Source organism: Nycticebus coucang, chromosome 16 (assembly GCF_027406575.1).
Source record: "Nycticebus coucang isolate mNycCou1 chromosome 16, mNycCou1.pri, whole genome shotgun sequence".
In the NCBI taxonomy this organism is placed as follows: Eukaryota; Metazoa; Chordata; class Mammalia; order Primates; family Lorisidae; genus Nycticebus; species Nycticebus coucang.
The window spans coordinates 93,796,738-93,822,761 of NC_069795.1; the positions used below are offsets into that span (position 1 = coordinate 93,796,738).

Here is a 26,024-nt window from a genome sequence, read left to right on the forward strand (position 1 = left end):
TTTATTGATCTTCTCAGATAACCAGCTTTTTTTTTTTTTTTTTTGAGACAGAGTCTCAAGCTGTCACCCTGGGTAGAGTGCTGTGGCATCACAGCTCACAGCAACCTCCAACTCCTGGGCTCAAGTGATTCTCCTGCTTCCTCCTCCCAAGTAGCTGGGACTACAGGCGCCCACCACAACACCTAGCTAAGTTTTTTTTTTAGGTTGCAGCTGTCATTGTTGTTTGGCAGGCCCAGGCTGGATTCAAACTCACCAGCTCAGGTGTATGTGGCTGGCACCTTAGCCGCTTGAGCCACAGGTGCTGCGCCTGATAGGCAGCTTTTGTTTTATTTGTTCTTCCCTAATGTTTTCCTGTTTCCTATTTTAGTGACTTCTGCTATGGTCTTGTATTTACTTTATTCATTTTACTTTGGTTTCATTTGATCATCTTTTTCTATTTTTTTTTTAAGATGAAAGCTAAACGCATTGATTTTAATCCTTTAGGTGTGTAGTGGTATAAATTCCTCTTTAAATACTGCTTATGGTGTATTCTGCACATTTTACATGTTGTATTTACATTATGTCAGTCCTCCAAATCTAATTTCTTTATTTTTTTGACTCATTGGTTATTTAGAAATATGGTTTTTAGTTTTCAAATTTTGTGGGGTTTTCCAGTTATTGATAGCTGATATAATCAAGAACATACTTATGTGATTTCAATTTAATTCAAATTTTTAAGTTTTATTTGATGACCCAGGATATATGGCAGAGCTTTATCAGTGTTCTAGGTGTGCTGAAGAGGTGTGTTATGCTGTTGCTGGGTGGATTGTTCTACAAAGATCAGCTGGGTCAAGTTGGTTAAGGTTGTTGTTCAAGATTTCAGCTCAACTCGCAGAAACAGAGCAGTGGCTGGTGAGGTCCCCTGCCTCTGAGCCACTGGAAGAAGTATGTCTCCCCAACTTTGAGTTCCATCTGTCCTTATCCCCAGAGGAGTTGCTGAAAAGTGGAGTGAATCAGTAGGTTATGCAAGAGGTACTGTCCATCAGACATCTTCCTGCACAACTTAGAGCATTTCAGAATGCCTTCCGAGCTCCGGGACCCCTGGCTATGCTGGAGCACTTTGATACTATCTGCAGCATTTTACATCACTTTGGAAGTATAGATCCTGACCTCAAGGAAGATACTTTGGAATTCCTGATAAAAGTGGTATCCCGGGGCGGTGCCTGTGGCTCAAAGGAGTAGGGCCCCATATGCTGGAGGTGGAGGGTTCAAAACCAGCCCCAGCCAAAAACTGAAAAAAAAGTGGTATCCCACCACTTCCAGGAACTTCCAGCCATCCTAGATGATACAACCTTGAGTTTATCAAATAGGAATGCCCATCCAAATGCCCTCAAAATGAACTGTTATGATCTTCTATGCCTCTTGCAATCCTTTGAGACCATGACTAGCCAGACAAGCCTCGCAGACCTGGACCTAGGTGGGAAGGGTAAGAAAGCCCAGACCAAGGCAGCTCATGGCTCTGACTGGGAAGAAGAGAGACAACCAATTCTTCAGCTTCTAACACAGTTACTCCAGTTGGACATTCGCCACCTGTGGAACCACTCAGTAATTGAAGAGGAATTTGTCAGTTTGGTAACTGGCTGTTGCTACCGCCTTTTGGAGAATCCCACCTTAGTCACCAGAAGAACCGCCCTATCCAGGAAGCCATAACACACCTACTTGTTGTGGCCTTGATGCGTTATAACCATATGCTCAGTGCCACTGTGAAGAACATCCAGATGCTGCAGCACTTTGAACACCTGGCACCTGTACTGGTGGCAGCTGTGAGTCTGAGGGCAACTGATTATGGAATGAAGAGCACAGTGGGAGAGATTGTAAGAGAGATCGGACAGAAGTTTCCCTAGGAGCTGAGTCAGGACCCTTCTGGGGCAAAAGGCTTTGCAGCCTTCCCGACAGAACTAGCAGAATGTGCCCCAGCTATCCTGACGTCCAGGATGTGCATTTTGATCACAGATTTTAGATCATCTGGATGGAGAGAATTACATGATGTGCAATGCTGTGCAGGCAGCCATGGCAGAGATGGTGCTGCAGGTTCTGAATGGTGATCAACTGGAGGAAGCAGCCCGAGGCACAAGAGACCAGTTCCTGGATACCTTACAAGGCCATGGCCATGATGTCATCTCCTTTGTGGGAAGCCGTGTTTTGCAGCTCTTCATCCAGATTGTCCAGCAGAAGGCTCTCCTCCTGATGCGCTTCCAGGCAGTGGTGGTGTTAGCAGTGGGATGCCTGGCAGACAAGTCAGTGTTAGTATGTAAAAATGCCATCCAGCTGCTGGCCAGTTTTCTAGCCAATAATCCTTTTTCCTGCAAGTTTAGTGATACCGACCTTGCTGGACCACTGCAGAAGGAGACCCAGAAACTACAAGAGATGTGGGCACACAGGAGGTGAACTGCAGCTGCATCTTCAGTGCTGGACCCAGAAAAGGAGTGGGAGCCATGCTGCCGGAATTAAAGTCTACCTGCAGCAGCTTCTAAAGCTTCCCCAGGAAGAAGAGGAAATTAATGAGCAAATTACTAATACAGAGAATCCTGAAGCGGTGAAAGGACGCATCCATCCACCGCTTGACAAAGTTAGTTACAAGCAGGCCATTATTCTCACATGAGAAGCAACAAACCACTTCCAGGAGTCTGAACCCTTCAGTCATATAGACCCAGAGGAGTCAGAAGAGACCAGGTTCCTGAATCTGTTAGGAATTGTTTTCAAAGACCAAGCAGCTTCCACACAAGAGAAGACTAGGTCTGCAGAGAACATGGTTTCAGGGCAAACTGTCTGTAAAGACAAGTCCAATATGTCAGAACCTGAAATCCAGAGAAAACGATGAACTGGTGAAGCAAGAGATGTTGGTGCAATATCTGCAGGATGCCTACAACTTCTCTCAGAAGATTACCATGGCCAGTGCCATCATCAGCAAGATGATGCATGAAAACACAACTACAACACAACTACAGTGGTATAGGAAGTGATTGAATTCTTTGTGATGGTGTTCCAATTTGGGGTACCCCAGGCCCTATTTGGGGTAAGATGAATGCTGCCTCTTATCTGGGCTAAGGAGCCTTGTGTCCGGGAAGCTGTGCTTAATGCCTATTGCCAACTCTACCTCAACCCCCAAGGGACTTTGGCAGAGCCAAGACCCAGGCTTTGATTCAGAATCTCTCTTTGCTGCTGATGCCTCAGCTGGGATCATTCAGTGTCTTGAGGAAATTATCTGTGAGTTTGTGCAGAAGGGTGAACTGAAACCAGAGGTAACCCAACTGTTATGGGAACAGGCCACCATAAAAGTCCCCTGCTCTTCCTCTGTCATGCTTCTTGGCATGATGGCATGAAGAAAACCAGAAATTGTGGGAAGTAACTTGGACACACTGGAGAGCATAGAGTTGGATGAGAAGTGTCCACAGGACTAGGACGGCCCATTGCCAACATCTCTGTCAGGAGAAAGCCTTCTTTGGGCAAACATCACCCTCCCTTCTGGTTGCCTCAGGAACACAGGTTGTTTGAGTGACTACGGGAGACAGTCACAAAAGGTTTTATCCACCCTGACCCACTCTGGATCCCATTCAAAGAAGTGGCAGTGACCCTCACATACCAACTGGCAGAGGGCCCTGAGGTGCTCTGTGCCCAGATATTGCATAGCTGTGCAAAGCAGGCCTTGGAGAAGCTGGGGGAGAAGAGCATGACCTAAGAGGACCCAGAGGAGACCCCCACTATGCTCCCCACTTTTCTGCTCATGAACTTGCTGTCCCTGGCTGGAGATGTGACTCTGCAGCAGCTGGTACATTGGAACAGGCAGTGAGTGGAGAGCTCTGTTGGTGCTGAGTTCTTCAGGAAGAACAAGAACACAAGACTAAAGAGCCAAAGGAGGCGGCATCTGTGGCTCAAAGGAGTAGGGCACTGGTCTCCTATGCTGGAAGTGGTGGGTTCAAACCCAGCCCTGGCTAAAACTGCAAAAAAAATAAATAAATAAAATAAAGATCCAAAGGAGAAGACTCCAAGCTCTGAGACCACCATGGAGGAGGAGCTGGGACTAGTTGGGGTGACTGCTGATGACATGGAGGCAGAACTGATGCGCTGTATCTGCGAGATGGAACTATTGGATGGCAAACAGACACTTGCTGCCTTCGTTCCACTTTTGCTTAAAGTCTGTAACAATCTCAGCCTCCATAGCAACCCGGACCTCTCTGCAGCTGCTTCACTTGCTCTTGGCAAGTTCTGCATGATCATTGTTACCATCTGGGACTTGCAACTTCATCTTCTGTTCACCACGCTAGAAAATTCTTCACTCCCCACTGTCCGGTCTAACCTCATGGTTGCCACTGGGGATATGGCCATTCGCTTCCCCTGGACACCTCATCTATTTGCTTGCCTCCGGGACCCAGCTCCACAAGTGCAGAAAACATCAGGGCTGGTGATGACCCACCTCATTCTTAAGGACACAGTGAAAGTGAAGGGGCAAGTGAGCAGGATGGTGGTGCTGCTCATTGACCCCGAGCCTCAGATTGCTGCCCTGGCCAAGAACTTCTTCAGTGAGCTTTCCCACAAGGGCAACGCAATCTATAATCTCCTTCCAGATACCATTAGCCGCCTGTCAGACCCTGAGTGGGGAGTGGAGGAAGAGCCTTTCCACACTATCATGAGGCAGCTCCTGTCCTATATCACCAAGGACAAGCAGACAGAGAGCTTGGTGCAAAAGCTGTGTCAGTGGCTCCGCACAGCCGGAACTGAGTGGCAGCCCTGGGACCTGGCCTACTGTGTGTCACAGCTGCCCCTTACAGAGCGAGGCCTCAGCAAAATGCTTGACAGTTTTTTGACAGTTTTGACTGCTTTGGAGATAAACTGTCAGATGAATCCATCTTCAGTGCCGTTTTGTCAGTTGCCAGCAAGCTGTGGCGTGGGGCCACACCTGAGGGCGAGGCTATAATAGATGAGTTTGAGCAGAAGCTTCGGGCTTGTCACACTAGAGGGTTGGATGGAGTAGAGGAGCTTGAGGCTGGCCAAGGACTTAGCTAGAGAGCCCCCATCAGCCAGGAAACAACCCACTGTCTCTAGGCACCAGCCTCTTGCTTCTGCAGCTTCAGACAGTGACTTTGTCACACCTGAGCCCCGCCGTACTACCTGTTGGCACCCAAACACCCAGGAGGGAGTTGCCAAAAAGAAATCCAAAGTTGTCTTCTCAAGTGATGAGTCCAGTGAGGAAGAGCTCTCAGCAGAGATGACTGAAAATGAGACACCAAAGAAAATGACCCCCATTTGCAGAGCCTTCTCTCGAAGGCACAGATCCTAGCAAGTCTTCTTGCCACTTCCCATCTCTCCTATGTGGGATGACCTTGAATTCCAATCCCAATCCTCTTGTAATATACTTGTTTGCCTATCTCCTATGTATTTTTTTTTTTTTTTTGTAGAGACAGAGTTTCACTTTATTGCCCTTGGTAGAGTGCCGTGGCATCACACAGCTCACAGCAACCTCCAACTCCTGGGCTTAGGCGATTCTCCTGCCTCAGCCTCCCGAGTAGCTGGGACTACAGGCGCCCACCACAATGCCCGGCTATTTTTTTGTTGCATTTTGGCCAGGGCTGGGTTTGAACCTGCCACCCTTGGCATATGGGGCTGGCGCCCTGCTCACTGAGCCACAGGCGCCGCCCCTATGTATTTTTTTAACACATAAATAATTTTTTTTTTTTTTTTTGTAGAGACAGAGTCTCACTTTATGGCCCTGGGTAGAGTGCCGTGGCCTTACACAGCTCACAGCAACCTCCAACTCCTGGGCTTAAGCAATTCTCTTGCCTCAGCCTCCCGAGTAGCTGGGACTACAGGCGCCCGCCACAATGCCCAGCTATTTTTTGGTTGCAGTTCAGCCGGGGCGGGGTTTGAACCCAGCACCCTCGGTATATGGGGCCGGTGCCTTACCGACTGAGCCACAGGCGCCGCCCAACACATAAATAATTTTTAAAATGCAAGGCATTTCTCTTAAACTAGCCTAACTGAACTTCATTAGCTGCTTTCACTTTGGAATGTTGGTCAATCTCCATGTTTTCTAATAATAAATGTTTTTATAGATTTTTGGGAAAAAAAAAACAAAGAGTATTGGTCAAGTCTTGCATGCTCTTCCTGATTTTCTGGCTACTTGTTCTATCTGTTATTGAGAGAGGGAAGTTAAAATCTCCAACTTTGGGTGTCACCTGTGGCTCAAGGGAGTAAGGTGCCGGCCTCATACGCTGGAGATAGTGGGTTCAAACCCAGCCACGGCCAAAACTGCAAACAAACAAACAAAAAAACAAAAACAACGGTGGTGCCTGTGGCTCAGTAGGTGGGGCGCCGGCCCCATGTACCGAGAGTGGCGGGTTTGAACCAGGCCCCTGCTGAACTGCCACCAAAAAAAAAAAAAAATAGCTGGGTGTTGTGGCGGGCGCCTGTAGTCCCAGCTACTTGGGAGGCTGAGGCAAGAGAATTGCTTAAGCCCAGGAGTTGGAGGTTGCTGTGAGCTGTGTGATGCCATGGCACTCTACCGAGGGCCATAAAGTGAGACCCTGTCTCTACAAAAAAAAAAAAAAATCTCTGACTCTAATGGTAAACTCCTCTATTTTTCCCTCAAGTTTATAAAATTTTGCTTCATGATTTTATTTATTTATTATAATAAAATAACATTGTCTCGGCGCCTGTGGCTCAAGCAGCTAAGGCGCCAGCCACATAGACACGAGCTGGTGGGTTCGAATCCAACCAGGGCCTGCCAAACAACAATGACAACTACAGCCAAAAAATAGCCAGGCATTGTGGTGGGTGCCTGTAGTCCCAGCTACTTGGAAGGCTGAGGCAGGAAAATCGCTTGAGCCCAGGAGTTGGAGGTTGCTGTGAACTGTGATGCATTCTACCCAGGGTGACAACTTGAGGCTCTGTCTCAAAAAAATAAAATAAAATAAATAAATAACATTATTATTTTATAATAAAATAAATTACATTTAGAACATGAATACTTTGTGTATTTTAAAGCTCTGCTAATAGGTGTTTATTTTTATTTTTTATTTTTTTGTCACCCTGTCACCCTGGATAGAGTGGCATGGTGTCATACCTCACAGCAACTTCAAACTTTTAGGCTCAAGTGATCTTCTTGTTTCAGCCTCCCAAGTAGATGGGAGTACAGGTGTGCCTGCTACAATGCCTAGCTAGTTTTTCTATTTTTAGTAGAGACAGGGTCTTGAGTTCTTAAACTCAATCAATCCACCTGCTTCAGCCTCTCAGAATGCTAGGATTATATAGGCATTAGCCACTGTGCCTGGCCTATTAATAGTTTTGTTTTTTTTTTTCTTGAGACAGAGTCTTAAGCTGTCGCCCTAGATAGAGTGCTGTGACATCATAGCTCACAGCAACTTCCAACTCTTGGGCTCAAGCAATCCTCTTGCCTCAGTTTTTCTATTTTTAATAGATACAGGGGTCTTGATTTTTACTCAGGCTGGTCTTTAACCCGTGAGCTCAAGCTATCCACCCACCTCAGCCTCCCAGGGTGCCAGGATTACAGGCATGAGCCACCATGCCTGGCCCTATTAATAGATTTTTAAATTGTTAGAATTATGTTCCCATGATGAATTGACCCCTTTATCATTATAAAATAACCTTATTTATTTATGCATTCATTTATTTATTTACTTATTTATTTATTTTTGAGACAGCCTCAAGCTGTTGCCCTGGGTTGAGTGCTGTGCATCACAGCTCACAGTAACCTCCAACTCCTGGCTTAAGTGATTCTCTTGCTTCAACCTCCCAAGTAGCTGGGACTATAGGGGCCCGCCACAACTCTTCGCTTTTTTTGGTTGTAATTGTCATTGTTGTTTGGCAGGCTGTCCAGGATGGATCCAAACCTGCCAGCTCAGGTGTATGTGGCTGGCACCTTAGTTGCTTAAGGCACAGGCGCCGAGCCTAAAAAACTTTTTTTTTTTTTTTTGTAGAGACAAAGTCTCATTTTATTGCCCTCTATCGCCCTCGGTAGAATGCTGTAACATCACACAGCTCACAGCAACCTCCAACTCCTGGGTTTAAACGATTCTCTTGCCTCAGCCTCCAGAGTAGATGGGACTACAGGCGCCCGCCACGACAAGCTATTTTTTTGTTGCAGTTTGGCTGCGGCTGGGTTTCAACCCACTACCCTCAGTATATGTGACAGGCGTCCTACCCACTGAGCCACAGGCACCGCCCCTAAAAAACTTTTTGTAGAGACAGGGTCTCACTATGCTGCCCAGGCTGGTCCCAAATTCGTGGGCTCTAGTGATCCTTCTGCGTTGGCCTCCCAAGTTGCTGCTGAGCTACTATGCCTGGCCTCTATTTTATCTCTGCTGTTGGCTGTTTAGCTATAACTCTTTGATGGTTATTTTAGTGGTTTATAGTACACACTTTTAGGGTTTAGAGTACAAGCCTTTAACCTATCACAGTATTTCTTAAAGTGGTATTAAATCACTTCATTTGTTATAATGTAACTTTATACTTCCATTTGTTTCCTCCCAGTCTTTGTGCTATTGTTGTCATTTTACTTTTTATTTTTTTTTTTTTACTAACCACTACACTAACAGAAGTCATTTTACTTTTTCATGTTGAGATCCCAAATTATACTGTTACTTTTGCTTTAAGTAGTCTATTATCTTTAAAGAGATTTAAATAATAACATAGAAGGTTTATAATTACTCACATAGTTACCATTTCTGGTGTTCTTTATTTCTTCGTTCAGATTCAGATTTCCCCCTGTATCATTTTTCTTCTGATTAAAGGACTTCCTTTAACATTTTTTATAGTGAAGCTCTGGTTGCTGGTGATGAACTCTTTCAGCTTTTGTAAATATGAATGAGTTTGGCTCCGCACCTGTAGCTCAAGTGGCTAAGACGCTGGCCACATACATCAGAGCTGGCAGGTTCAAATCCAGCTCAGGGCCTGCCAAACAGCAGTGACAATTATAACCAAAAAAATAGCTGGACGTTGTGGCAGGTGCCTGTAGTCCCAGCTACTTGGGAGGCTGAGACAAGAGAATCACTTAAGCCCAGGAGTTGGAAGTTGCTGTGAGCTGTGATAGCACAGCACTCTACCCAGGATTACTGCTTGAGGCTCTGTCTCAAAAAAAAAAACCCAAAGAGTTTTTATTTGCCTTCATTTTTGATGGATTTTTTTCTGAGTATAGAGTTATAGTTCAACAGTTTATTTATTTATCTATTTGAGACAGAGTCTCACTTTGTTGCCCTCAGTAGAGCGCTGTGGCGTCACAGCTCACAGCAACCTCCAACTCTTGGGCTTAAGTGATTCTCTTGCCTCAGCCTCCCTAGTAGCTGGGACTATAGGCACCCACCACAATGCCCGGCTAATTTTTTTTTGTTGCAGTTGTCATTGTTGTTTAGCAGGCCTGGGCCAGGTTTGAACCTGCCAGCCTCTGTGCATGTGGCTGGAGCTGTAACCACTATTGGCTAACCACCACGGTGCCAAGCCTAATTCAACAGTTTATTCATTGGAAAAGAAAAAAAGAGTATTGGTCAAGTCTTGTATGCTCTTCCTGATTTTCTGGCTACTTGTCCTATCCATTATTGAGAGAGGGAAGTTACAACTTTGGCTGGCACCTGTGGCTCAAGGGAGTAAGGTGCCGGCCCCATATGCTGGAGATAGCAGGTTTTAAATATTTTAAATATTTTACTCCACTGTCTTCCAGCTTGTATTGTTTGCAATGAGAAATATGTGCTCTTTCTTATCTTTATCTGTACATAATATGTCTTTTTTCCCTCTGGCTGCTTTTTTTTTTCTTTTTTGAGACAGAGTCTCAAGCTGTCGCCCTCTGTAGAGTGCAGTGAAATTGTAGCTCACAGCAACCTCAAACTCCTGGCTCCTCTTTCCTCAGCCTCCTGAGTAGCTGGGACTACAGGTGCCTTACACAATGCCCAGCTATTTTTAGGGACATGGTCTTGCTCTGGTTCAGGCCGGTCTTAAAACCTGTGAACTGGGCAGCACCTCTGGCTCAGTGAGTAGGGTGCCGGCCCCATATAGTGAGGGTGGTGGGTTCGAACCCGGCCTGGGCCAAACTGCAACAAAAAAATAGGCATTGTGGCAGGCACCTGTAGTCCCAGCTACTCAGGAGGCTGAGGCTAGAGAATTGCCTGAGCCCAAGAGCTGGAGGTTGCTGTGAGCTGTGGCGCCACAGCACTCTATCAAGGGCGACAAAGTGAGACTCTGTCTCTAAAAAAAAAAAAATACCTGTGAGCTCAGGCAATCCACCCACCTCTGCCTCCCAGAGTGGTGGGATTACAGGTGTGAGCCGCTGCGCCCAGCCTCTGGCTGCTTATAAGATTTTTTCTTTATCAGTAATTTTAAGTAATTTGTTTATGACATGACTTACTATAGTTTTCTTCATGTTTCTTTTGCTTATGGGTTATTCATATTCTTTTCTTTTCTTTTTAAATTTTTTTTTTTTTTTTTTGTGGTTTTTGGCAGGGGCTGGGTTTGAACCCGCCACCTCCGGCATATGGGACTGGCACCCTACTCCTTGAGCCACAGGCGCCGCCCTCTTTTTCTTTTCTTTTCTTTTTTCTTTTTTTTTGAGACAGGGTCTCACTTTGTTGCCCTCCATAGAGTACTGTGACATCATAGCTCACAGCAACTTCAGACTCTTGGGCTCAAGCAATTCTCTTGCCTCAGCCTCCCAAGTAGCTGGGACTAAAGGCACCTGCCACAATGCCCGGCTATTTTTTGTTGCAGTTGTCACTATTTAGCAGGTCCAAGCCGTGTTCAAACCCATCAGCCTTGGTGTATGTGGCCCGTGCCCTACTCGCTGAGGTACAGGCATTGAGCCAGATTCTTAAATACGTGACCTATAGGATTTTTCCTTCCCTCCCTCTCTCTCTTCCTTCCTTTCTTCCTCCTCCCTTCCTTTTTTCCCTCCCTCCTTTCCTTCTTTCGAGACAGTCTCACTTTGATGACCTGGTTGGAGTACTGTGGTGTCATAGCTCTCAGCAACTTTAAACCCTTGAGCTCAAGTGATTCTTTTTTTTTTTTTTTTATCTGCAAACATGGTTTAATTTATTGACGACAGGTCTATAAATAGCAAACTCTTGGTTAGTTTGAGTGTAAACCGTATCTTGTCTCCTTTTTTTTTTTTTTTTTTTTTTTATTGTTGGGGATTCATTGAGGGTACAATAAGCCAGGTTACACTGATTGCAATTGTTAGGTAAAGTCCCTCTTGCAATCATGTCTTGCCCCCATAAAGTGTGACACACACCAAGGCCCCACCCACCTCCCTCCGTCCCTCTTTCTGCTTCCCCCCCATTACCTTAATTGTCATTAATTGTCCTCATATCAAAATTGAGTACATAGGATTCATGCTTCTCCATTCTTGTGATGCTTTACTAAGAATAATGTCTTCCACTTCCATCCAGGTTAATACGAAGGATGTAAAGTCTCCATTTTTCTTAATGGCTGAATAGTATTCCATGGTATACATATACCACAGCTTGTTAATCCATTCCTGGGTTGGTGGGCATTTAGGCTGTTTCCACATTTTGGCGACTGTAAATTGAGCTGCAATAAACAGTCTAGTACAAGTGTCCTTATGATAAAAGGATTTCTTTCCTTCTGGGTAGATGCCCAGTAATGGGATTGCAGAATCAAATGGGAGGTCTAGCTTGAGTGCTTTGAGGTTTCTCCATACTTCCTTCCAGAAAGGTTGTACTAGTTTGCAGTCCCACCAGCAGTGTAAAAGTGTTCCCTTCTCTCCACCTCCACGCCAGCATCTGCAGTTTTGAGATTTTGTGATGTGGGCCATTCTCACTGGGGTTAGATGATATCTCAGGGTTGTTTTGATTTGCATTTCTCTAATATATAGAGATGATGAACATTTTTTCATGTGTTTGTTAGCCATTCGTCTGTCGTCTTTAGAGAAAGTTCTATTCATGTCTCTTGCCCATTGATATATGGGATTGTTGGCTTTTTTCATGTGGATTAATTTGAGTTCTCTATAGATCCTAGTTATCAAGCTTGTGTCTGATTGAAAATATGCAAATATCCTTTCCCATTGTGTAGGTTGTCTCTTTGCTTTGGTTATTGTCTCCTTAGCTGTATAGAAGCTTTTCAGTTTAATGAAGTCCCATTTGTTTATTTTTGTTGTTGTTGCAATTGCCATGGCAGTCTTCTTCATGAAGTCTTTCCCCAGGCCAATATCTTCCAGTGTTTTTCCTATGCTTTCTTGGAGAATTTTTTTTTTTTTTTTTTTTTGTAGAGACAGAGTCTCACTTTATGGCCCTCGGTAGAGTGCCGTGGCCTCACACAGCTCACAGCAACCTCCAACTCCTGGGCTTAAGCGATTCTGTTGCCTCAGCCTCCCGAGTAGCTGGGACTACAGGCGCCCGCCACAACGCCCGGCTATTTTTATTTTTTGTTGCAGTTTGGCCGGGGCTGGGTTTGAACCCGCCACCCTCGGCATATGGGGCCGGCGCCTTACCGACTGAGCCACAGGCGCTGCCCTCTTGGAGAATTTTTATTGTTTCATGCCTTAAATTTAAGTCCTTTATCCATCTTGAATCAATTTTTGTGAGTGGGGAAAGGTGTGGGTCCAGTTTCAGTCTTTTACATGTAGACATCCAGTTCTCCCAACACCATTTATTGAATAGGGAGTCTTTCCCCCAAGGTATGTTCTTGTTTGGTTTATCAAAGATTAGGTGGTTGTAAGATGTTAGTTTCATTTCTTGGTTTTCAATTCGATTCCAAGTGTCTATGTATCTGTTTTTGTACCAGTACCATGCTGTCTTGAGCACTATGGCTTTGTAGTACAGACTAAAATCTGGTGTGCTGATGCCCCCAGCTTTATTTTTGTTACAGAGAACTGCCTTAGCTATACGGGGTTTTTTCCGGTTCCATACAAAATGCAGAATCATTTTTTCCAAATCTTGAAAGTACGATGTAGGTACTTTGATAGGAATGGCATTGAATAGGTAGATTGCTTTGGGAAGTAGAGACATTTTAACAATGTTGATTCTTCCCATCCATGAGCATGGTATGTTCTTCCATTTGTTAATATCCTCTGCTGTTTCCTTTCTGAGGATTTCATAGTTTTCTTTATAGAGGTCCTTACCTCCTTCGTTAGGTATACTCCTAGGTATTTCATTTTCTTTGAAACTATGGTGAAGGGAGTTGTGTCCTTAATTAGCTTCTCATCTTGACTGTTATTGGTGTACACAAAGGCTACTGACTTGTGGACATTGATTTTATATCCTGAAACATTACTGTATTTTTTGATGACTTCTAGGAGTCTTGTGGTTGAGTCTTTGGGGTTCTCTAAGTATAAGATCATGTCGTCAGCAAAGAGGGAGAGTTTGACCTCCTCTGCTCCCATTTGGATTCCCTTTATTTCCTTGTCTTGCCTAATTGTATTGGCTAGAACTTCCAGCACTACGTTGAATAGTAAAGGTGACAGAGGACAACCTTGTCTGGTTCCAGTTCTAAGAGGAAAAGCTTTCAGTGTTACTCCATTCAGTAAAATATTGGCTGTGGGTTTGTCATAGATAGCTTCAATCAGTTTTAGAAATGTGCCACCTATGCCTATACTCTTCAGTGCTCTAATTAGAAAAGGATGCTGGATTTTATCAAATGCTTTTTCTGCGTCTATTGAGAGGATCATGTGATCTTTATTTTTGCTTCTGTTAATGTGGTGGATAACGTTTATAGACTTGCGTATGTTAAACCAGCCTTGCATCCCTTCAAGTGATTCTCTTGCCTGAGCCTCCCAAGTATCTGGGAGTACGGGAGGCAGCCACAACCCACAGCTAGTTTTTTTTTTTTTTTTGAGACAGAGTTTCACTAAGTTGCCCTCAGTAGAGTGCTATGGCATCACAGCTCACAACACCCTCAAATTCTTGGGCTTAAGTGATACTGTTGCCTCAGCCTCCCAGGTAGTTGGGACTACCGGCACTTGCCACAATGCCTGTTGCGTGAACCGAGACGCGAACGAGCAGCAGCTTTGCTGTAGGTGTAAACTCGCTCCTGTAATTATTAAGTCAAGAAACAGACTATACACCGTTTGATGGCATATAGCAAAGTTCTTTATTCCACGTTTAAGTTTTATACTCTTCCAGTCACATACACACCTAATCCATTATTTATTAGCTGAATTTGAACTTGAAAGGAAATTTATCATATCAATGTAACCACTTGTGTAGTAAATCTCTTCCTCTAAACAGTGACTAGTTTTCCGAGCGGGGCACAAAGACGAAAACAGCTATAGGGGAACAGAGTTAATCTTCAAGCATTCACTCAGTTTACTCAGTATGAAGTAACGACCGTGACCTTCCTTCAGGGCAGACCACCTATAGACCTCTGACAATATGTTGTTAACATATGTCAACCCTCTGGCCCATATCTCTGAGGAAGGGCGGCATGCCCTTGGATCTCAGGCTTCACGGGGTGTACTGCTTCAGAGAAAAGGCCTAAGGAATTTTCCAAAGAGCCTAACTCTGTGAGTAACCCAGGGGGGTCCAAGCGTCTTAAGCCTCTGGAAGAAAAGCATGTCATTTTAAACTCACACTGAATTTACTTTGTGTGCTTGATGCAGGATAAGTTTATTTCTAAATATTATCCTACAATGCCTGGCTATTTTTTGGTTGCAGTTGTTTAGCTGGCCTGGGCCGGGTTCCAACCTGCCATCCTTGGTATATGTGGCTGGCTCTGTAACCACTGTGCTATGGTTGCCGAGCCCACAGCTAGTTTTTCTATATTTAGTAGAGACGGGGTCTCACTCTTGCTCGGACCAGTCTCAAACTTCTGAGCTCAAGCAATCCACTTGCCTTGGTCTGCAGAGTGCTAAAATAGAGGTGTAAGCCAACACACCCAGCCTGTTTACAGCATTTTTAAAACTTGGAAAATTTTCAGGTATTATTTCTTCTAAAATTTTTTTGGGGCCTTCCTATTTCTTCTGTCCTTTGGTGTTATCATTTACACTTCTGTTAGGCTACTTGATACTCTTTTGTAGCTTAAAAATGTTCTGCTAATTTTTATTTTATTTTACAAGATTTATTTATTTATTTATTCATTCATTCATTCTAGAGATGGGATCTTGCTCTGTTGCCCAGACTGCAGTGCAGTGGTGCAATTATAGCTCACTCTGTCCTTGAACTCCTGGGCTCTAGTGATCCTCCACCTCAGCCTTCCAAGTACATGGGTCGCAACAAAAGTTTTGAGACAGACTGTGTTATGGTTTATTATTTGACTTCCAAGAAACACAGTTGACAGCATCCTTTCTGATTCACCAGTGCAATTTTCTTTTCTTTTTTTTTTTTTTAGAGACACTTTATTGTCCTTGCTAGAATGCTGTGACATCACATCTCACAGCAACCTCCAGCTCTTGGGCTAAGGCGATTCTCTTGCCTCAGCCTCCCAAGTAGCTGGGACTACAGGCTCCCATCACAACACCCAGCTATTTTTTGAACCAGGCTGGATACGAATCTATCAGCTCTGGGGTATGTGGCTAGCTCCCTAGCCGCCTGAGCTACAGGCGCTGGCCACAACGCCCGGCTATTTTTTGTTGCAGTTTGGCCTGAGCTGGGTTCGAACCCGCCACCCTTGGTATAAAGGGCCGATGTCCTACCCACTGAGCTACCGGTGCTGCCCCACCTGTGCAATTTTCAACTTGCTCAGCTTATTGGTGTTACAGGGATGGTTTCATTGATTTCTGTACATGCGGATATTATATTTCTTGATTTTTATGTTATCTCAAAACTTTTGTAATAATCCATAGCTAGGGGTGGTGCCTGTGGCTCAGTGGGTAGGGCGCCAGCCCCATTGGTGGGTTCGAACCTGGCCCCATCCAAACTGCAACAAAAAATAGCCAGGTGTTGTGGGGGGTGCCTGTAGTCCCAGCTACTCAGGAGGCTGAGGCAAGAGACTCACATAAGCCCAGGAGTTGGAGGTTGCTGTGAGCTGTGTGACACCACCGTACTCTAACGAGGGCGATCAAGTGAGACTCTGTCTCTACAAAAAAAAATAAAAATAATCCATAACTAGGACTACAAGTGTCCGCCACCATACCCAGCTAATTTTTCTTCTTTCTTTCTTTTTTTTTTTTTTGTCGTTTTTGGCCAGGGCTAGGTTTGAACCCGCCACCTCCAGCATATGGGACCTGCGCCCTACTACTTGAGCCACAGGCGCTGCCCAATTTTTCTTATTTCTTATAGAGATGAGATCTTGCCACTGCCCAACCATTTCTTGAACTCCTGGTGGTCTCGTGTGATCCTTCTACCTTGGCCTCCCGAAGTGCTGAGATTACAGGTGTGAACACTGCATCTGGCAATTTTTCCATCATTTTTCTTTCTATTTCTTTCATTTTGGATAGTTTCTATTTCTACATTATTTCACTCACTAATTTTTTCTTCTGCAGTGTATTCCTGTAATTGATTTATTCAGTGCATTTTCCACCTAAGACATTATAGTTTTTGTACAATGTCATTCATTCAATCTTTCTTCTAACTTACTGAACACAACTTGTTTTTTTTTTTTTTTTTGTAGAGACAGAGTCTCACTTTATGGCCCTTGGTAGAGTGCTGTGGCCTCACACAGCTCACAGCAACCTCCAACTCCTGGGCTTAAGCGATTCTCTTGCCTCAGCCTCCCAAGTAGCTAGGACTACAGGTGCCTGCTACAACGCCCGGCTATTTTTTGGTTGCAGTTTGGCCGGGGCCGGGTTTGAACCTGCCACACTTGGTATACGGGGCCGGCGCCTTACCAACTGAGCCACAGGTGCCGCCCCACAACTTGTTTTAATGACCTCTACTAATTCTATCACCTGAGTGATATCTGGATGGGTTTCCTTCTTTTTTTTTTTTTTTTTTTAAGACGGAGTCTCTATGTTGCCCTTGGTAGAGTGCTGTGGCATCACAGCTCACAACATACTATATGTGGCTGGCACCGTAACCACTGTGCTAGGGTGCCAAAGCCCAGCTATTTTTAAAGACAGGGGTCTTGGTGTAGCTCGGGCTGGTCTTGAACCTGTGAGCTTAGGCAATTCACCCGCCTCAGCCTCCCAGAGTGCTAGGATTACAGGCATGAGGCACTGCACCTAGCCTGAAATGAGTAGTTCACAGAGGTTTATAATGTCAGATTGCAAAACTCAGGATCTCAGAATTGCCAATGTCCTTAGAGGTCATTTAGCTCAACTTTTATTTTTTTATTTTTTTGTAGAGACAGAGTTTCACTTTATGGCCCTAGGTGGAGTGCCATGGCATCATACAGCTCACAGCAACCTCCAACTCCTGGGCTTCAGCTATTCTCTTGCCTCAGCCTCCCAAGTAGCTGGGACTACAGGCGCCCGCCACAATGCCCGGCTATTTTTTGGTTGCAGTTCAGCCGGGGCCGGGTTTGAACCCGCCACCCTCGGTATATGGGGCCGGCGCCTTACCGACTGAGCCACAGGCGCCGCCCTAGCTCAACTTTTTTTGAGACAGAGTCTTATTATGTTGCCCTCATGGTAGAGTGCTGTGACATCACAGCTTACAGCAAACTCAAACTCTTGGGCTTAAGCGATTCTCTTGCCTCAGCCTCCCAAGTACCTGGGACTGCAGGTGCTCCCCACAATGCCTGGCTATTATTTATTTATTTTCACTTTATCACCCTTGGTAGAGTGCTGTGGCGTCACAGCTCACAGTAACCTCCAACTCCTGGGCTTAGGCGATTCTCTTGCCTCAGCCTCCCGAGTAGCTGGGACTACAGGCACCTGCCACAATGCCCAGCTATTTTTTGGCCTAGGCTGGATACAAATCTATCAGCTCTGGTGTATGGGGCTGGCATCCTAGCTGCCTGAGCAACAGGCACCTGCCACAATGCAGTTTGGCCAGGGCTGGGTTTGAACTCACCATCCTCAGTATATGGGGCCAGCGCCCTACCCACTGAGACACAGGCGTCGCCTACCTGACTATTACTATTTTTTGTTGCAGTTGTGATTGTTCTTTTAGCTGGTCCGGGCTGGGTTTGAACCTGCCACCCTCAGTGTATGTGGCTGGCACTGTAACCACTGTGCTACATCTGCCGAGCCTCTGGATGAGTTTCTGTTGATTAATTTGTCTTCTCATTATTTCCCTGTATTCATACTTTTTTTTTAAGTGCAATAGTGAAAAGTGGGGAGAGTGTAGACTTGACTGCTAACTTTGACTTCTAACTTTGAACAATTAATTAAGATAACTCGATAACTTTGGACCAGCCTTACCTAGTAATTTTTGACTAATGCTATATATTATAATTTAGTGCATTGGGTAAAATAAATTAGTTTCTATCCCCATGAATATTCTTAAACTTTGTTCTGGGATATAGTTAAATTACATGGAAATCATTTGATCCTTCTAAATCAAATTTTGTTAAGCAATATCTGAGTAACTTTTACTCTGGGGTTAATTTTATCCCACTTCTGAGCCTTCCATGTGCTCTATTGTATATGGATTATGAGGTTTTCCAATCTGAGTGATGAGAGAAAGAATGGTTCCTAGTCTTGTATGAGGTCTCTGGATCGTACCTCTGAACATCAGGATGTCTTTTCCCTACTCTTTTGCAGTTCTCTTGCATGCATGCGCTGATCAGGACTTGGCTGAGTGCTCTGTGAGCACTCTCACTGAACCAACAGAGTGAGAACTCACTCATTACCACTGGGAAGGCCCAAAACACTTCTCACCCTGCTCCACCTCCAACACTGGGGCTTGAATTTCAACAAGATTTGGAGGGGGACAAATGTCCAAACTGTGTCAATGGAATCCCATTCAGCTTTGAAAATGAAGGAAATCCTGTCATTTGCAACATGGATGAACCTAGCAGACATTATGCTGAGTGAAATAATTCAGGCACAGAAAGACAAATACATCACGATTTCATCTGTGAATGTAAAGAAGTTGAACTGACAGAAGCGAAGAGTAGTACAACAGTGGTTGCCAGTGGCTGAGGGTGGATAAGGGGACGGCAGAAACAAGGAGATGCTAATCAAAGGGCACAAAGTTTCAGTTAGATAGCAGGAATAAGTTCTGGGGACTTACTGTAGCGTATAATGACCATTATTAATAACAAGGTATTGTATAATGGTGAATTGGTAAATGATTACATTTTGTGTTCTTACCTCTTCAGATGGTAAGTATGTGAGGTGATGGGTATGTTTATTAACTTGACTAATCATTTCATGATGTACACATGTATCAGCACATCATGTTGTATGCCATAGATACATACAATTTGTGTTTGTCAATTATATATTTTTTTCTTAAGACAGAGCCTCAAGCTGTTGCCCTGGGTAGAGTGCTGTGGCATCACAGCTCACAGCAACCTCCAACTCCTGGGCTTAAATGATTCTCTTGCCTCAGCCTCTCAAGTAGCTGGGACCACAGGCACCCGCCACAACGCCTGCCTGGCTAGTTTTTGGTTGCAGTTGTCATTGTTGTTTGGCAGGCCTGGGCTAGATTTGAACCTGCCAGCTCTGGTGTATATGGCTGATGCTTTAGCTGCTTGAGCTACAGGCGCTGAGCCTGTCAATTATATCTTGATAAAGCTGGGGAATATAAAATAAGAAAATAGGGCGGCGCCTGTGGCTCAGCAAGTAGGGCGCCAGCCCCATATGCCGAGGGTGGCGGGTTCAAACCCAGCCCCGGCCAAACTGCAACCAAAAAATAGCCGGGCGTTGTGGCGGGCGCCTGTGGTCCCAGCTGCTCAGGAGGCTGAGGCAAGAGAATCGCGTAAGCCCAAGAGTTAAGAGGTTGCTGTGAGCGGTGTGACGCCACGGCACTCTACCCGAGGGCGGTACAGTGAGACTCTGTCTCTACAAAAAAAAAAGAAAATATTATATAAAACACCATTATTAGATATATTTTATTAGATATATTGGTTATTTCAGGTGGGACAGTCTATTTTCACCTTGGCCAGAAGTAGACATCCCTCCTGCTGTTTATTTAATTGCTTATTTGCCCAATTAAGGCTTAGCCTCACCTTTACTTCGTAAATCAGACTACCCAAACTAACTTGAGCTCCAGGAATTTCCGCCATCTTCCCTCCCACCACCTTATGCCTGCTCATTCTTTCTTTGTGTTGTATAATAATCAACTTCCTAAAGAGCCAGTGCTAATGAACTAATATGTCTTCTACACTAAGCTATTCAAGTTTTCAGCACATTTTAGAAAAATAACTTTTTCTGCTTATATATGTAATAGTAAAAATGCTCAGTTTGAGGATGTACCATGAAGAATTTGAAAAACATCTATAATTATGCCATTCAGAGAGAAATACTATAAATATCTTGTTGTTAGTTTATCTCAGGATGTCTTCTATGTATAGATGATTCTCGATTTATGATGGGGCTATACTTAACCCATTGTGAGTTGTAAATGCTTGTAATATACCCAACCAACTGAACATCATAGCTTACTGAGTCTGGCCTACCTAAATATACTCACAATGCTTACATTAGCCTACAGTTGGGAAAAAGAATCTAATGCAAGCCTGTTTTCTAATACGGTGTTGACTATCTCATGAAATTTATTCAATACTGTATGGAAAGTGAAAGACAGAATGATTACATGGATATTTGAAGTATGGTTCTATTAAATGAGTATTGTTTTCCCACCATCATAAAGTCAAAAAATTTTAAACTGAACGGTGATAATTTGGGACCATCCATATCCATTTTTTTTTTTTTTTTTTTTTTGAGACAGAGTCTCACTCTATTGCCCTGGGCAGAGTGCTGTGGCATCATCCCAGCTTATAGCAACCTCAAACTTCTAGGTCAAGCATTTCTCTTGCCTCAGCTTCCTGAGTAACTGGGACTACAGGCACCACCACCATGCCTGGTAGTTTTTTCTGTTTTCAGTAGAGAATCTTGTGCTTGCTCAGACTACAGGCACCTGTCACAATGCCTGGCCTTTTTTTTTTTAAGACAGAGTCTCACTACGTCACCCTCAATAGAGTGCCGTAGCACGACAGCTAACAGCAACTCAAACTCTTGGGCTTAAGTGATTCTCTTGCTTCAGCCTCCCAAGTAGCTGGGACTGCAGGTGCCTGCCACAAAGCCTGGCTATTTTTTTGTTATTGTTGTAGTTGCCATTGTTGTTTGTCAGGCCTGGGCTGGATGTGAACCTGCCAGCTCTGGTGTATGTGGCTGACACCCTAGCCGCCGAGCCTCATCATCTTATTTTCATTGAATATCAGAGTAGCAGGGGCTTCCTAGATAAAGGTAAGAAAAATTTAGTCAGGAGAAATTACCTAAGTGAGGGAAATCTCAGTTGCTATAGTTGATAGTGGCTCCACGACCTCAGTTTGTGCACTGAACAGAAACAGGTAACAGAACTAAGTCCAGTTATGCTCTGCTTTCCAAATGGAACTCCCATAGGGTTTTTCTAGTTGAAAAGAACTACAGATTCTGGTGGTGGCCTGATAGCTACTATGTGTCTGACACCATGCTAAGGGGTTTTTATTTTTTTTTAAGTACAAGAAAATTTATATTAATGAGTTTATGGCCTTGGTGATAAATATCATAAAAACAGGAAGTCAGTTAAAATGAGTGTGCAAATAATGGACCCTGGGGGAGAAAGAGGAGAAAATAGAAACACAGTCTTCAAGGTAAAAACTGCAAGGTAGGAATTCAGTATTTGCATAAGCCCTTTTACACCTTCAGTGTGGAACAACATCTTACAACATTTCAATAAGTTAAAGACCAATGATGCACAAAACGTCAGGTTAGCGTCAACATTCTTTACCTGTTTGAATTTAGGGCTAGACAGGGAGTTGCTTAATAAGACATTTCATTATAGTTCATCATAATCAGCACTCATTTCTCATCTCTGTAACTTTTAAAGCCCTGGAACATCCTTTTAAAGATGACTTTGAGACATGCTTCTCTTCTCCTTCCGTCAACAGTTGTCTAAGCACGTCTGCAAAAGTTCTGTTACAGGGTTTGGAAGAGTATTGAGCAAATTCTCCTCAACGATCAGACAGCTTCATTTTAGGGACTGACACCCTTCTAGTTCGGGAGGAAATGTTTCCAGGTAATTACCAACGAGCTCCAGAAAGGTAAGGTTCAACAGCTCACCCATGAGAGGAGACAAATTCATCAAGCTATTTTTCCCCAAAAGTAAACACTGCAGCTTTTTGCACTGAAACAGCCCATCTGGCAACACCTCGATATTGTTGTTGGTCACAGCAAAGTACTGCAAATTACTCAGATACTGGATTTCTTCTGGAATGAAGGTCAGGTGGTTATAGCTTAGATCCAAATAATGAAGTTTGGTGCATAGGAAAAGCTGCAAGGGCAGATTCTCTATATTATTATGGTCCAAAGAGAGCTGCTCTAGGTTGGATAATGCCCCAATCTGTGCAGGAATATAAGCAATGTTATTGTGCCATAACTTCAAGCAGGACAGGTTCTGAAGATGCTAAAAACTAATGATCTCTTCCACGGTTTTAAGGTTATTTTCTTTTAGGTCTAACTCATGCAGATTGTTCAGGCTGAAAATGGAGTGTGCAATGTGCTCCAGGTCGCAGCTGATCAGTTCTAGGCTCTTCAGATTGACCATCTTTTTCAAGTTGTTCAACACAACGAGTTTGCTTCCCTCATTATCAAGGGACAGCTGTCAAAGGCCAGCTTCTGCAGGGAAGGCAAGAGGTCTGTGATGACCTGTGGGATGCGGGACAGGCTGCTCTTCAAGTAGAGGGTCTTCAGACTTTTCAAGTCCTGAAACCCCTTCAGCTGCATGGTGCCCAGCTGCTCAGGGAGGACACAGCCTGACAGATAAAGTTCCTTGAGGTTCTTCAGGTGAAATACCCAGCATGGGATTTTTCCCATTTCAGTAAATTTCAGGTGGAGGATCTTCAAATTCTCCTCTAGGAAGGCCAGTGTGGGATGGTCGACCACCAAGGACGAGTGATACACGCGGAGCTCCTTGAGGATGACCAGCTGCAAGACGGCAGTGGGCAGCTTCACCTCGGGGATGAGCTCTAGGCTCAGCACTTCCATTTCTGTTAACTCAAACATTGTCGAGAAGACCATTGAGCATGAAAAGATGCAGTTCTGGCAGCGCCTGTGACTCAGAGGAGTAGGCCGCCAGCCCCATATGCCGGAGGTGGTGGGTTCAAACCTAGCCCCAGCCAAAAACTACACACACACACACACACACACACACACACACACACACACAAAAGATGCAGTTCTATCTTGTCCTGGGCATTTTTCACCAGCTTACTTTTCAGTTTCTCAACTGTCCATTCATTGTTGAGGTTGATCTGTTTCAGTTTATTCTCGCTGATCTCCGACAGGAATATGGAGAAATGTTTGGAGTAAAGGGGGTCATACTGATCGGCCAGATAAAGGATAAAGACAAAGTCATTCTTGACGTCAGGGATGTCACTATAATTGCTTTTTTTCTCTTAACACCTCAAAGGAATATTGCTTTAGGGAACTCCTCAGCATCCACCACAAGCTGTAGGAAGAGGTGAGACCATAGAGTATAACCAAAACGACATAAAATGAAGCCAGGACCTTAAAGATTTCTGCCAAAGAGTAGACACACTGGTAGCGCTTATAGCCTGTGAAAGCCTGAACATCAATGGAACGGTCGATTTCAAGACTGATGTAGGTTAAAAAATAGGGGACATAAGTTATGATGAGGGCAAACAAAATGACTTAGACGATTATCTGCTTCAGATACACCTGATAAATGATGTCCTTCTGCTCCACGTGCATACGGAATCTCTTCACCTTTTCAAAGATGGCTTTGGCCTGTTCTCCCCCCTTCTTGTCTAGGACACTGGAAGTTGGGCTTTCTATGCCAGCTGACTCCAAGCCTGGCTGCAGGTAGGGTAGTGACTGCTTGCTGGACTCAACGTCAGCTGAATACCCTGAGGATGAAAGCAAAATCTTGGACTTGGAGAGTTTCATGGGCCTCACTGACTGCTCAGCCACTGTTTCCAACAGGGCGCACGTGGTCCGCAGAGAATCTAAGCACTTGTGAAGGATGGCCACAAAATGCTCAAGCCTGGAACTGGTACTGGGTTAGTGAAGCCAAAAGTTGCTGCAGACTGCAAAGATGAGTGTGTGCAAGAGCACCAGGTAGGGGAAAAACTTTGCAAACCAGCAGAGCTGTTTCTCGTAACAGACGGCATCAATGTAGGAGTACGCTGTCCGTGGAGGTCATTCTGGATCCTAAGGGGGAGTGGGAATGGGGTTTCCGCGTTCGAGGAGGCATTTGCACTGGCTTTCAGGATGTCCCAAGGCACAGCACAGTGATTGTCAAACTCCACTTTGCATGGAAGACAGCACAGAACCCTGCTCTGTGTCAGCTGGAGAGCTCCAGCCAGCACCGCCACCAGCAGCATGATCAGGGTGATATAAAACCAGAAGACGTCCCATCATGGTTTTAAGATGTGATAAGATTGCTGGATTGTGGCGCCTGTGGCTCAAGGAGTAGGGCGCCGGTCCCATATACCAGAGGTGGCGGGTCCACAAAAAAAAAAAAAAATGCCTGGGTGTCTGCTAAACATTTTAGCTCTGTTAGTGTAATCATGACGTCTCCTTGTAGGAGGACAGAACTACAGTGAAAAAAATGAATCAAATTAATCAGCTACGCTTCAGTCGGGAGGTCTACACCTTTTGAAATTTCTTTGAAACACCATCTCTGAGTTCGTCTTCATTCCTGTGAGCGCTGGTCAACTGGAAACTCGTAATTAGTCTTGATCTGAAAATTCCTGCGGCGCGCCTCCAGCCAGGGAAATCGCAGTCCTTCTCCCGCCCCACCCCAAGGACTGACCCTCCGGGACAGCGCCCAGACCGCTGGGGTGGAGAGGGACCACCTCAGCGCGGCCGCCTACTCCTCTCGCTCCCAATGACCCCCGCACACGAGAGGGGTCTTCTCAGTGGCACCGCTCCCTCTCCCGCGGGCGACAGAGAGCCGCGAAGCCGCCACTCATCCCTCCAGCCGCTCCGCCACCCTGCAGCCTGGTTCGCAGGTGAGGCGTGGACAGGTAACCGCACCTGCTCCGCCAACCCCACCTGCTGCGTCCGCTCATTCGGTCATCCTCCAGCTCCTCCACCTCGACCGGCTCCTTCTCCTCCAGCCGGGTTGTCGCGCTCCGACCTACCCGCGCGTCTCCGGCGCTGGCCCTGGGCGCTCCCCGGGCGTGATCCCGCACTTGCCGGGCTGCGGGCGGCCGCGGGCTCGGCGGGAAGCCCCGGCGCTGCCCAGCTCACCGCCTCCGACCCGCTCCATCCATGCTAAGGGTTTTAAACATATTATCACATTCAATCCTCATAACGGCCCTGTGTGGAAACTATTATCATTTTCATTTAAAAAATGAAAAACAAACAAACAAAAAACTGAGATTAGGAAATGTATGTAGTCTGATTTAAATCACACAAATTATATATGTTGTGTTCTAAATTTAAATTACATCTATCTGATTCCAAACCAACAATGTGATGTTACAAACGACAGGTTTTTAGTTAAGTGGGCCATTAAGCGGTCCTCAAATCTCTGTTAGGTTTTGTAGCAAGGTAAAATTATCATGATTCACTAGTCACTAAGAAAAACAATACAGGGCGGCGCCTGTGGCTCAGTGGGAAGGGCTGTGGCCCCACATACCGAGGATGGTGGGTTCAAACCCGGCCCAGGCCAAACTGCAACAAAAAATAGCCCGGCGTTGTGGTGGGCGCCTGGAGTCCCAGCTACTTGGGCGGCTGGGGCAAGAGAATTGCCTAAGCCCAGGAATTGGAGGTTGCTGTGAGCTGTGATGCCACAGTACTCTACCGAGGGCGAAAAAGTGAGACTGTCTCTACACAAAAAAAAAAAAAGAAAAGAAAAAAGGAAAAGGAAAAACAATACAAAACAACATGATTGTTTGAGAACCCTTGTACCCTGATTTGGAATGAAAATTCTCTATTTTGATAAACCCATGTGTATAGTGAAAAGTTGTTTGGGTAATATTGAGGAGACAGAAGTTTATGAAATTAGTTAATCTTTTTGCCCAGGGCTGGGTTT

The 26,024-nt window shown here is 45.0% G+C and overlaps 2 pseudogenes across 1 annotated transcript; one reads left to right on the forward strand and one right to left on the reverse strand.

The window, feature by feature from the left end:
* Positions 1 to 741: 741 nt before the first annotated feature.
* Positions 742 to 5,317, forward strand: LOC128567497 (condensin complex subunit 1-like; annotated as a pseudogene). Its single transcript, XR_008374889.1, has 3 exons — positions 742 to 1,182; positions 1,399 to 3,897; positions 4,019 to 5,317. The product of XR_008374889.1 is annotated as a condensin complex subunit 1-like (transcript).
* Positions 5,318 to 21,905: 16,588 nt separating this feature from the next.
* On the reverse strand, positions 21,906 to 24,554 carry LOC128567890 (volume-regulated anion channel subunit LRRC8B-like; annotated as a pseudogene).
* Between the last annotated feature and the right edge of the window lie 1,470 nt (positions 24,555 to 26,024).